Source organism: Salminus brasiliensis, chromosome 18 (assembly GCF_030463535.1).
Source record: "Salminus brasiliensis chromosome 18, fSalBra1.hap2, whole genome shotgun sequence".
NCBI classification, from domain to species: Eukaryota; Metazoa; Chordata; class Actinopteri; order Characiformes; family Bryconidae; genus Salminus; species Salminus brasiliensis.
In genome coordinates, this window is record NC_132895.1 from 28,485,742 (window position 1) to 28,498,882 (window position 13,141).

Below are 13,141 nucleotides of genomic sequence, written 5' to 3' on the forward strand. Positions count from 1 at the left end.
GGCACAACTATAAACATTGAACATTCAAATAAACATTAAATAACACTAAGCAAGAAAATGTATTATACTAGTTTTAGGAATGTAAAGTTAAGTGTGTGAGAATAAGTGTTTGTTTAAATAAACACAAAAGACAAAAAATAAAGTGACATAAGAAGGAAATTAAAAAGCTAGGTATGGTCAGTGCAGCTTATATACTCTTATAGTTGCGTGTGCATAACCAGTTATTGATAATGCAGAGTTCAGTGTTGAGTTTGTGTGTTATTGGTCTGCAGGATCCAAAGTTTGTATGTTAAGGGGATGGAAGGGGAAGGGGAGGCAGGGCAGGGAGAAAGTTGAGCATCCTGCCTGCCTGGTGGGCCAAGCTGTCCCTCAGTCTGGTTCTAGCTGGGAGACTCTGCAGTCTCCTCCATAAAATGGCAGCAGGCTGAAGAAATGGTGTAGCGGGTGGGTAGGGTCCTCCACCATGCAGAGGGCTTTCAGAGTGACGCAGGTGTTGTGTTGGTCGTGTAGGGAGGGGAAAGAGGTGCCAACGATCTTCTCAGCTGCTCTAACAATGCGCTGGAGGCAGAGCGTGGTGCAAGTGCTGTACCAGACAGTGTGTACAGTTTACAGTAGTGTTGAGTCCGGATGCCCTCCATGGCAGCTCTGTAGAAAGTGCACATGATGGGGGTTGGGGCTCTGACTCTTCTTGGCTTGCGGAGGAAGTAGAGGTGCTGGTGAGCTTTCCTGGCTGGTGATGCTAAGTTGATGCTTCAGGACAGGACAAGACAGGTGTGCACTGCGGAAGTATCAACATTAACCATGGAGCTCATTAACGAAAAACGATGTCCACAAAAAAAAGTTAGAAACATAAAGTTTTGGGACACCTGCTCATAATTTTTTTCCTTCCAATACCAAGGATATTTAAAAGGTTCATCTGCTTTTTGTTGGAGTAACTCTCTCTATATTGACCAGGGAATGCTTCCTACTAGATTTTAGAGCGTTGCTGTGAGGAACTGATTTCACTCAGTGTTAGTGAGATGTTGGATGATCACCACTCCACCTTATTCTCCACCAACTCATCCCAAAAGTCCTATTCTATTGGCAATACTCTACAAGGACTAGACAACGTGGGAGTGTGCATTCCCACATCTCTGTCAGCAATGGGTGCAAATGAAAGTGGCTGTTTGAGTTTAATTTTGATGGGGTGTCCACAAACATTTGCACACATGGTGACAGCTTAGGTTGGCTAGTCCAGACCACTCTTTCATTTCATGCTGAAAGGGGTTTCTGCTCTGTATTAGCTGAGTGCTAACCGGACCTGATGAGAGCACACAGCACGCGGGCGGGTGAGGGAGCGCTCGCGCTGGAAGAGTGAGTGAAGCTAACTGTGAACTAGCTAACGCTAACGCTAGCGACTTTACTTCTCAGACTGACCAAGAGACACAGATAAATATGTGCTCAGCTGAAGTCTAATGAACTGTTAAGCTACACATTCAACTGTTTCTCATTCCTCACCTTTTAAACGCTGAATTTGAATCGTGAAGCAGGTCCTCAGTCCATTTACAGTCGGCTACGTTCACTTCGGCGAAAAGACTCCGGGTTTGGGCTCGAAACCGTTCATGTGTTAGTAATAAAAACAACTCGATATTTTACTAAAATGTCGGTAAATGCTTTGGTTAGTAAATAAATATAATATACAAACAGCAAATGTCACTAATGTGAGGATCAGCCGTTTATATTCCAGCAGCTCCTAACGGTCTAAACCGTCTCCTCACACTGGAGGGAGCTCGCGCTGTAACGCCGAGCAATCAGAGGCGGAGTCAGGCTGATCCAGACCCGCCCTCCCTGTGTTTTAATTGGTCCGGAAGCCTGTCAGTCAGTGGTTAACACCTCCCCCTTAGCTTTATTCTCAGCGCACAGCGTCTGTGTTTATTCCTCTGTCTGTTCACTCTTACTGACTTACACTCAAACCTAAGAGATATTTATTCTCCAGCCTACCGATACATCTTTTTCTTAGTGCCTATTTTATTCATACAGTGATTCCACAGATAAGATCCTAAAAGAAAAGTGTTCAAATATTACCAACAATTATGTCTCATATTCAGTAACGAAACAACAAAAATAAGAATAAAAGTATGTTTCTATTTTATTAATAATAGTATTTATAGCTGGGCACGCGGCTTTCAGTCAGCTGATAGCACCACGGCATCCAAACATGGGCCAGCTGTATGGTGCCATAAATGAAACCTAAAGAAACAGTAAAGCTGGACAGAGGAACCATGCCTGTTATGGGATGTAGGTTATATAATCATGCCTGCTTCTCTCTCAATATCACAGCGCCATCTGAAGCAGGTGGTCGACAGAGAAAGGGCGACTTGCTAAAGGTGTTTGAGAAATAGGCTCGCTGTGTAATTAGCTACCTTCTCGGAATTCTTCGGATGATCTTATATGAGGTTTTAGCACTCCAACATGTATTTTCTCTTTTTAATGCATTCATTGTATTTTATTACTTATTTTTTCTGTTGTTGGTCAGAGAAGGATGTGCGTCACCCTTGGGATACTTCATTCTGGGAGTTTTTTCCTTGTCCTAGTTTTGCTTTGCTAGTAATATAGATTACTTAACATTAACGTGTGTGATGCGGAGAGTCCTGACTAGTGGGAGGAGACTAGAAGTAGTTCAATTATGGTGAGAAATACAGAAAACACTGAATTAAATATCCAGAATACCGGTTAAATACATGAGATACTGACATATAAAAGACGACCCTACGGCTCCACCATGCAGCTCTGGATTTCATCCATTCAGAAACACTGTATGTAATTTTACAGTTAAACAACCATCAATTCTATTCAGTTTTTTCATTTCTATAAAAAATATTCTGTGAAATGAGAAAACAGTCAGAAGTAACTGAAGATTATGTAATTACTTTCAATATTACTTTCAATAGTCAATTATTCATTTATTAACAAATGTTTCAAAGATAAAAATAGAAAAGTTAAGTGTATTCTGATAAACTGGTTTCAGTAAAACTATAATTAAGATGCGTTCTGTATTTTAAAATACTTACAAAATCCTTGTGTAGAAAAAAATATTTTTATATTCTTATTATTAACAATAATACATTGATATTAGTAATACATTTATTAACCTACATTTAACATTTATTATTATTAATCTATTAGTATCTGTATGACTAAAAATATTAATACTTTATTCATTGTATTTTTAATGTTATTAGTAGTAATAATAAATGATAATAATAACATTATTATTTTAAAACATTTTAATAGTGATAATAATAACAGTGTAAATTTGCTCAGTTATCCAGGTCAGCGGCTCCGTCCATTGAGACAAGAAGCGACGCCGAACGCTGTGTGGCGAAGTGGGCGTGGCCTGTGTGCATGCAGCATTGTGACGTCATCAACACGGACTCTATATAAGCGAGCGGCAGGAGCGCTTCCACGCACACGGAGAGTCACGCACGGGGGCTCTTACTACACGTCTGTATGAGTACATCAGTTACTGCAGTCAACGGTATGCAGTCTGAAAAGGTGGGTCATCCACAACAATGCTGGGTGGAGCAGAGGGACGAGGTGAAAACCCCACACAGGCGCTCCAGAGGCCAGAAAATGGCCCGAGGGATCATGAAGCGTTTGCGGGCTGTTTTGCAGCACAGAGCCCAACCACAGGGTTTAGCAGAGGAAAGGGTCATGGAGGAGAACCAGGAGGAACCGACCTGCGGGTGCTGGACTGGCTGCTTCCCCAAGCTGCGCTGTAAGAAGCGCCGAAGCCGGGGGAACAAGAGGGACCTGAGTGAAAAGAAAGAGGAGGTGGAGCTGAAGGAACAGAGAGAGGAGGAGCTGAAGGAACAGAGAGAGGAGGAGGAGCTGAAGAAGCAGAAAGAGGAGGAGCTGAAGAAGCAGAAAGAGGAGGAGGAGCTGAAGGAACAGAGAGAGGAGGAGCTGAAGGAACAGAAAGAGGAGGAGGAGCTGAAGGAACAGAGAGAGGAGGAAAGACAGAAAATAGAAAAGCTCATGGAGTTAAAGAAACAGGCGAAACGCCACAGGACGGAGCTTGAAATATGTAAGAAAAGAGAGGAGAAGCTCAGAAGAAAGGTGGAGAGAATGAAGCAAAAACTGAAGGCAGAGAAAGAATTGGAGGAGCTGAAACGCAGGCAGAGAGAGGAGGAGGAGGAAAGAGAGAAACAGGTGGCTGAGGTGGAGGAGCTGAAGGCAGAATCAGATAGAGAGGTGGAAAGAGAAGAACAGATTCAGAGAGAGAAGAAGGAGGAGGAGGAGGAGCAGAAGACCGAAGAGAAGGTCTGTGAAATAGAGAAACAGAGAAAGGAGGAAAGACAGAAGCAGATGAGACGCAGGCTGATGGACTACAGGGGTGCAGGAACAACCCCTAAAATATGCATTAAGGACATGCCTGTAATTTTGTTGTTGGGTTTGTACATGATTGTTGTGTTCGGTGTGGTGTTCATATGTTCATGGGAACTCATTACGGCAGACAAAATCTAAGTAGTACCACCCCCCTCCCTCTTCCACGATGTCCTATAATTCTGACTATTAATTTTGAAAATGAACAGAACACATTTATCCCCAAAAGAAGAAGATGAGAAGATTCCCGTTTTCATTTGAGATCAGTAAAATAATGTGAGGAAGTTAAGGGTGCAGTCCTATCAGCTCCTGAAAGAAGAGGAGCTGAAGAAACAGAGAAAAAGCTGAAGAAACAGAGAGAGAAGGAGCTAAAGGAACAGACAGAGAAGGAGCTGAAGAAACAGAGAGAGAAGGAGCTAAAGGAAAAGAGAGAGAAGGAGCTGAAGAAACAGAGAGAGAAGGAGCTAAAGGAAGAGCGAGAGAAGGAGCTGAAGAAACAGAAAGAGGAGTTGAAGAAACAGAGAGAGAAGGAGCTAAAGAAACAGAGAGAGGAGGAGGAGCTAAATGAACAGAAAGAGAAGGAGCTGAAGAAACAGAGAGAGGAGGAGGAGCTAAAGGAACAGAGAGAGAAGGAGCTGAAGAAACAGAAAGAGGACGAGCTGAAGAAACAGAAAGAGGAGGAGGAGCTAAAGGAAGAGAGAGAGAAGGAGCTAAAGGAAGAGAGATAGAAGGAGCTGAAGAAACAGAAAGAGGAGGAGCTAAAGAAAGAGAGAGAGAAGGAGCTAAAGGAAGAGAGAGAGAAGGAGCCGAAGAAACAGAGAGAGAAGGAGCTAAAGGAAGAGAGAGAGAAGGAGCTAAAGGACGAGAGAGAGAAGGAGCTGAAGAAGCAGAGAGAGGAGGAGGAGCTAAAGGAAGAGAGAGAGAAGGAGCTAAAGGAAGAGCAAGAGAAGGAGCTGAAGAAACAGAGAGAGAAGGAGCTGAAGAAGCAGAGAGAGAAGGAGGAGCTAAAGGAAGAGAGAGAGAAGGGGCTGAAGAAAAAGAGAGAGAAGGAGCTAAAGGAAGAGAGAGAAGGAGCTAAAGGAAGAGCGAGAGAAGGAGCTGAAGAAACAGAGAGAGAAGGAGCTGAAGAAGCAGAGAGAGAAGGAGGAGCTGAAGAAACAGAGAGAGAAGGCGCTGAAGAAAAAGAGAGAGAAGGCGCTGAAGCAGAGAGAGGAGGAGGAGCTAAAGGAAGAGAGAGAAGGAGCTAAAGGAACAGAGAGAGAAGGAGCTAAAGGAAGAGAGAGAAGGAGCTAAAGGAAGAGAGAGAAGGAGCTAAAGGAACAGAGAGAGAAGGAGCTAAAGGAAGAGAGAGAGAAGGAGCTGAAGAAGCAGAGAGAGAAGGAGCTGAAGAAACAGAGAGAGAAGGAGCTGAAGAAAAAGAGAGAGAAGGCGCTAAAGGAAGAGAGAGAGAACGAGCTATAGGAACAGAGAGAGAAGGAGCTAAAGGAAGAGAGAGAGAAGGAGCTGAAGAAACAGAAACAGGAGGAGGAGCTAAAGGAAGAGAGAGAGAAGGAGCTAAAGGAAGAGAGAGAGAAGGAGCTGAAGAAACAGAAACAGGAGGAGGAGCTAAAGGAAGAGAGAGAGAAGGAGCTAAAGGAAGAGAGAGAGAAGGAGCCGAAGAAACAGAGAGAGAAGGAGCTAAAGGAAGAGAGAGAGAAGGAGCTGAAGAAGCAGAGAGAGAAGGAGCTGAAGAAAAAGAGAGAGAAGGAGGAGCTAAAGGAAGAGAGAGAGAAGGAGCTAAAGGAAGAGAAGGTGGAGGAGCTAAAGGAATAGAGAGAGGAGCTAAAGGAAGAGAGAGAGAAGGAGCTAAAGGAAGAGAGAGAAGGAGCTAAAGGAAGAGAGAGAGAAGGAGCTGAAGAAGCAGAGAGAGAAGGAGCTAAAGGAAGAGAGAGAGAAGGAGCTGAAGAAGCAGAGAGAGGAGGAGGAGCTAAAGGAAAAGATAGAGAAGGAGCTAAAGGAACAGAGAGAGAAGGAGCTAAAGGAAGAGGGAGAGAAGGAGCTAAAGGAACAGAGAGAGAAGGAGCTAAAGGAAGAGAGAGAGAAGGAGCTGAAGAAACAAAGAGAGGAGGAGGAGCTAAAGGAACAGAGAGAGGAGCTAAAGGAAGAGAGAGAGAAGGAGCTAAAGGAACAGAGAGAGAAGGAGCTAAAGGAAGAGAGAGAGAAGGAGCTGAAGAAGCAGAGAGAGAAGGAGCTGAAGAAAAAGAGAGAGAAGGCGCTAAAGGAAGAGAGAGAGAAGGAGCTAAAGGAAGAGAGAGAGAAGGAGCTGAAGAAACAGAGAGAGGAGGAGGAGCTAAAGGAAGAGAGAGAGAAGGAGCTAAAGGAACAGAGAGAAAAGGAGCTAAAGGAAGAGAGAGAGAAGGAGCTAAAGGAACCGAGAGAGAGAAGGAGCTGAAGAAACAGAGAGAGGAGGAGGAGATAAAGGAAGAGAGAGAGAAGGAGCTAAAGGAACAGAGAGAGAAGGAGCTAAAGGAAGAGAGAGAGAAGGAGCTGAAGAAACAGAGAGAGAAGGAGCTGAAGAAAAAGAGAGAGAAGGCGCTAAAGGAAGAGAGAGAGAAGGAGCTAAAGGAAGAGAGAGAGAAGGAGCTAAAGGAAGAGAGAGAGAAGGAGCTGAAGAAACAGAGAGAGGAGGAGGAGCTAAACGAAGAGAGAGAGAAGGAGCTGAAGAAGCAGAGAGAGGAGGAGGAGCTAAAGGAACAGAGAGAGAAGGAGCTAAAGGAAGAGAGAGAGAAGGAGCTGAAGAAACAGAGAGAGAAGGAGCTGAAGAAAAAGAGAGAGAAGGCGCTAAAGGAAGAGAGAGAGAAGGAGCTAAAGGAAGAGAGAGAGAAGGAGCTAAAGGAAGAGAGAGAAGGAGCTGAAGAAACAGAGAGAAGGAACTAAAGGAAGAGAGAGAGAAGGAGCTGAAGGAAGACAGAGAGAAGGAGCTAAAGGAAGAGAGAGAGAAGGAGCTAAAGGAACAGAAAGAGAAGGAGCTGAAGAAACAGAGAGAGAAGGAGCTAAAGGAAGAGAGAGAGAAGGAGCTGAAGAAACAGAGAGAAGGAGCTAAAGGAAGAGAGAGAGAAGGAGCTGAAGGAAGACAGAGAGAAGGAGCTAAAGGAAGAGAGAGAGAAGGAGCTGAAGAAACAGAGAGAGAAGGAGCTAAAGGAAGACAGAGAGAAGGACCTGAAGAAACAGAGAGAGGAGAAGTAGCTAAAGGAACAGAGAGAGAAGGACCTGAAGAAACAGAGAGAGGAGGAGGAGCTAAAGGAAGAGAGAGAGAAGGAGCTAAAGGAACAGAAAGAGAAGGAGCTGAAGAAACAGAGAGAGAAGGAGCTAAAGGAAGACAGAGAGAAGTACCTGAAGAAACAGAGAGAGGAGAAGTAGCTAAAGGAACAGAGAGAGAAGGACCTGAAGAAACAGTGAGAGGAGGAGGAGCTAAAGGAAGAGAGAGAGAAGGAGCTAAAGGAACAGAGAGAGAAGGAGCTAAAGGAAGAGAGAGAGAAGGAGCTGAAGAAGCAGAGAGAGAAGGAGCTGAAGAAAAAGAGAGAGAAGGCGCTAAAGGAAGAGAGAGAGAAGGAGCTAAAGGAACAGAGAGAGAAGGAGCTAAAGGAAGAGAGAGAGAAGGAGCTGAAGAAACAGAGAGAGAAGGAGGAGCTAAAGGAAGAGAGAGAGAAGGAGCTAAAGGAACAGAGAGAGAAGGAGCTAAAGGAAGAGAGAGAGAAGGAGCTGAAGAAACAGAGAGAGAAGGAGCTGAAGAAAAAGAGAGAAGGCGCTAAAGGAAGAGAGAGAGAAGGAGCTAAAGGAACAGAGAGAGAAGGAGCTAAAGGAAGAGAGAGAGAAGGAGCTGAAGAAACAGAGAGAGGAGGAGGAGCTAAAGGAAGAGAGAGAGAAGGAGCTGAAGAAACAGAGAGAGGAGGAGGAGCTAAAGGAAGAGAGAGAGAAGGAGCTGAAGAAGCAGAGAGAGGAGGAGCTAAAAGAAGAGAGAGAGGAGGAGCTGAAGGAACAGAGAGAGAAGGAGCTAAAGGAAGAGAGAGAGAAGGAGCTGAAGAAACAGAGAGAGAAGGAGCTAAAAGAAGAGAGAGAGCAGGAGCTGAAGGAACAGAGAGAGAAGGAGCTAAAGGAAGAGAGAGAAGGAGCTGAAGAAACAGAGAGAGAAGGAGCTGAAGAAAAAGAGAGAGAAGGCGCTAAAGGAAGAGAGAGAGAAGGAGCTAAAGGAACAGAGAGTAAAGGAGCTAAAGGAAGAGAGAGAGAAGGAGCTGAAGAAACAGAAAGAAGGAGCTAAAGGAAGAGAGAGAGAAGGAGCTGAAGGAAGAGAGAGAGAAGGAGCTAAAGGAAGAGAGAGAGAAGGAGCTAAAGGAAGAGAGAGAGAAGGAGCTAAAGGAACAGAAAGAGAAGGAGCTGAAGAAACAGGGAGAGAAGGAGCTAAAGGAAAACAGAGAGAAGGACCTGAAGAAACAGAGAGAGAAGAAGGAGCTAAAGGAACAGAGAGAGAAGGACCTGAAGAAACAGAGAGAGGAGGAGGAGCTAAAGGAAGAGAGAGAGAAGGAGCTAAAGGAACAGAGAGAGAAGGAGCTAAAGGAAGAGAGAGAGAAGGAGCTGAAGAAGCAGAGAGAGAAGGAGCTGAAGAAAAAGAGAGAAGGCGCTAAAGGAAGAGAGAGAGAAGGAGCTAAAGGAACAGAGAGAGAAGGAGCTAAATGAAGAGAGAGAGAAGGAGCTGAAGAAAAAGAGAGAGAAGGCGCTAAAGGAAGAGAGAGAGAAGGAGCTAAAGGAACAGAGAGAGAAGGAGCTAAAGGAAGAGAGAGAGAAGGAGCTGAAGAAACAGAGAGAGGAGGAGCTAAAGGAAGAGAGCGAGAAGGAGCTGAAGAAGCAGAGAGAGGAGGAGGAGCTAAAGGAACAGAGAGAGAAGGAGCTAAAGGAGCAGAAAGAGAAGGAGCTAAAGGAAGAGAGAGAGAAGAAGCTGAAGGAAGAGAGAGAGAAGGAACTAAAGGAAGAGAGAGAAGGAGCTGAAGAAGCAGAGAGAGAAGGAGCTGAAGAAAAAGAGAGAGAAGGAGGAGCTAAAGGAAGAGAGAGAGAAGGAGCTAAAGGAAGAGAAGGTGGAGGAGCTAAAGGAAGAGAGAGAGAAGGAGCTAAAGGAAGAGAGAGAGAAGGAGCCAAAGGAAGAGAGAGAGAAGGAGCTAAAGTAAGAGAGAGAGAAGGAGCTAAAGGAAGAGAAGGTGGAGGAGCTAAAGGAAGAGAGAGAGAAGGAGCTAAAGGAAGAGAGAGAGAAGGAGCTAAAGGAAGAGAGAGAAGGAGCTAAAGGAAGAGAGAGAGAAGGAGCTGAAGAAGCAGAGAGAGAAGGAGCTAAAGGAAGAGAGAGAGAAGGAGCTGAAGAAGCAGAGAGAGGAGGAGGAGCTAAAGGAAAAGATAGAGAAGGAGCTAAAGGAACAGAGAGAGAAGGAGCTAAAGGAAGAGGGAGAGAAGGAGCTAAAGGAACAGAGAGAGAAGGAGCTAAAGGAAGAGAGAGAGAAGGAGCTGAAGAAGCAGAGAGAGAAGGAGCTAAAGGAAGACAGAGAGAAGTAGCTGAAGAAGCAGAGAGAGGAGGAGGAGCTAAAGGAACAGAGAGAGAAGGAGCTAAAGGAGCAGAAAGAGAATGAGCTAAAGGAAGAGAGAGAGAAGAAGCTGAAGGAAGAGAGAGAAGGAGCTAAAGGAAGAGAGAGAGAAGGAGCTGAAGAAGCAGAGAGAGAAGGAGCTGAAGAAAAAGAGAGAGAAGGAGGAGCTAAAGGAAGAGAGAGAGAAGGAGCTAAAGGAAGAGAAGGTGGAGGAGCTAAAGGAAGAGAGAGAGAAGGAGCTAAAGGAAGAGAGAGAGAAGGAGCTAAAGGAAGAGAGAGAGAAGGAGCTAAAGGAAGAGAGAGAAGGAGCTAAAGGAAGAGAGAGAGAAGGAGCTGAAGAAGCAGAGAGAGAAGGAGCTAAAGGAAGAGAGAGAGAAGGAGCTAAAGGAAGAGAGAGAGAAGGAGCTGAAGAAGCATAGAGAGGAGGAGGAGCTAAAGGAACAGAGAGAGAAGGAGCTAAAGGAAGAGGGAGAGAAGGAGCTAAAGGAACAGAGAGAGAAGGAGCTGAAGAAACAAAGAGAGGAGGAGGAGGAGCTAAAGGAAGAGAGAGAGAAGGAGCTGAAGAAGCAGAGAGAGAAGGAGGAGCTAAAGGAAGAGAGAGAGAAGGAACTAAAGGAAGAGAGAGAGAAGGAGCCGAAGGAACAGAGAGAGAAGGAGCTAAAGGAAGAGAGAAGGAGCTGAAGAAACAAAGAGAGGAGGAGGAGGAGCTAAAGGAAGAGAGAGAGAAGGAGCTGAAGGAAGAGAGAGAGAAGGAGCTGAAGAAGCAGAGAGAGGAGGAGGAGCTAAAGGAAGAGAGAGAGAAGGAGCTAAAGGAACAGAGAGAAAAGGAGCTAAAGGAAGAGAGAGAGAAGGAGCTAAAGGAAGAGAGAGAGAGAGAAGGAGCTGAAGAAACAGAGAGAGGAGGAGGAGCTAAAGGAAGAAAGAGAGAAGGAGCTAAAGGAACAGAGAGAGAAGGAGCTAAAGGAAGAGAGAGAGAAGGAGCTGAAGAAACAGAGAGAGAAGGAGCTGAAGAAAAAGAGAGAGAAGGCGCTGAAGAAGCAGAGAAAGGAGGAGGAGCTAAAGGAACAGAGAGAGAAGGAGCTAAAAAAACAGAAAGAGAAGGAGCTAAAGGAAGAGAGAGAGAAGGAGCTGAAGAAACAGAGAGAGAAGGACCTAAAAGAAGAGAGAGAGGAGGAGCTGAAGGAACAGAGAGAGAAGGAGCTAAAGGAAGAGAGAGAGAAGGAGCTGAAGAAACAGAGAGAGAAGGAGCTGAAGAAAAAGAGAGAGAAGGCGCTAAAGGAAGAGAGAGAGAAGGAGCTAAAGGAACAGAGAGAGAAGGAGCTAAAGGAAGAGAGAGAGAAGGAGCTGAAGAAACAGAGAGAAGGAGCTAAAGGAAGAGAGAGAGAAGGAGCTGAAGGAAGACAGAGAGAAGGAGCTAAAGGAAGAGAGAGAAGGAGATAAAGGAACAGAAAGAGAAGGAGCTGAAGAAACAGAGAGAGAAGGAGCTAAAGGAAGACAGAGAGAAGGACCTGAAGAAACAGAGAGAGGAGAAGTAGCTAAAGGAACAGAGAGAGAAGGACCTGAAGAAACAGAGAGAGGAGGAGGAGCTAAAGGAACAGAGAGAGAAGGAGCTAAAGGAACAGAGAGAGAAGGAGCTAAAGGAAGAGAGAGAGAAGGAGCTGAAGAAGCAGAGAGAGAAGGAGCTGAAGAAAAAGAGAGAGAAGGCGCTAAAGGAAGAGAGAGAGAAGGAGCTGAAGAAACAGAGAGAGAAGGAGCTAAATGAAGAGAGAGAGAAGGAGCTAAAGGAACAGAGAGAGAAGGAGCTAAAGGAAGAGAGAGAGAAGGAGCTGAAGAAACAGAGAGAGAAGGAGCTGAAGAAACAGAGAGAGAAGGAGCTGAAGAAAAAGAGAGAGAGAAGGAGCTAAAGGAACAGAGAGAGAAGGAGCTAAAGGAAGAGAGAGAGAAGGAGCTGAAGAAACAGAGAGAGGAGGAGGAGCTAAAGGAAGAGAGAGAGAAGGAGCTGAAGAAGCAGAGAGAGGAGGAGCTAAAAGAAGAGAGAGAGGAGGAGCTGAAGGAACAGAGAGAGAAGGAGCTAAAGGAAGAGAGAGAGAAGGAGCTGAAGAAACAGAGAGAGAAGGAGCTAAAAGAAGAGAGAGAGGAGGAGCTGAAGAAACAGAGAGAGAAGGAGCTGAAGAAAAAGAGAGAGAAGGCGCTAAAGGAAGAGAGAGAGAAGGAGCTAAAGGAACAGAGAGTAAAGGAGCTAAAGGAAGAGAGAGAGAAGGAGCTGAAGAAACAGAGAGGAGCTAAAGGAAGAGAGAGAGAAGGAGCTGAAGGAAGACAGAGAGAAGGAGCTAAAGGAAGAGAGAGAGAAGGAGCTAAAGGAAGAGAGAGAGAAGGAGCTAAAGGAACAGAAAGAGAAGGAGCTGAAGAAACAGAGAGAGAAGGAGCTAAAGGAAAACAGAGAGAAGGACCTGAAGAAACAGAGAGAGAAGAAGGAGCTAAAGGAAAACAGAGAGAAGGACCTGAAGAAACAGAGAGAGGAGGAGGAGCTAAAGGAAGAGAGAGAGAAGGAGCTAAAGGAACAGAGAGAGAAGGAGCTAAAGGAAGAGAGAGAGAAGGAGCTGAAGAAGCAGAGAGAGAAGGAGCTGAAGAAAAAGAGAGAAGGCGCTAAAGGAAGAGAGAGAGAAGGAGCTGACGGAAGAGAGAGAGAAGGAGCTGAAGAAACAGAGAGAGAAGGAGCTAAATGAAGAGAGAGAGAAGGAGCTGAAGAAAAAGACAGAGAAGGCGCTAAAGGAAGAGAGAGAGAAGGCGCTAAAGGAAGAGAGAGAGAAGGAGCTAAAGGAAGAGAGAGAGAAGGAGCTGAAGAAACAGAGAGAGGAGGAGGAGCTAAAGGAAGAGAGAGAGAAGGAGCTAAAGGAAGAGAAGGTGGAGGAGCTAAAGGAAGAGAGAGAGAACGAGCTAAAGGAAGAGAGAGAGAAGGAGCTAAAGGAAGAGAGAGAAGGAGCTAAAGGAAGAGAGAGAGAAGGAGCTGAAGAAGCAGAGAGAGAAGGAGCTAAAGGAAGAGAGAGAGAAGGAGCTGAAGAAGCAGAGAGAGGAGGAGGAGCTAAAGGAAAAGATAGAGAAGGAGCTAAAGGAACAGAGAGAGAAGGAGCTAAAGGAAGAGGGAGAGAAGGAGCTAAAGGAACAGAGAGAGA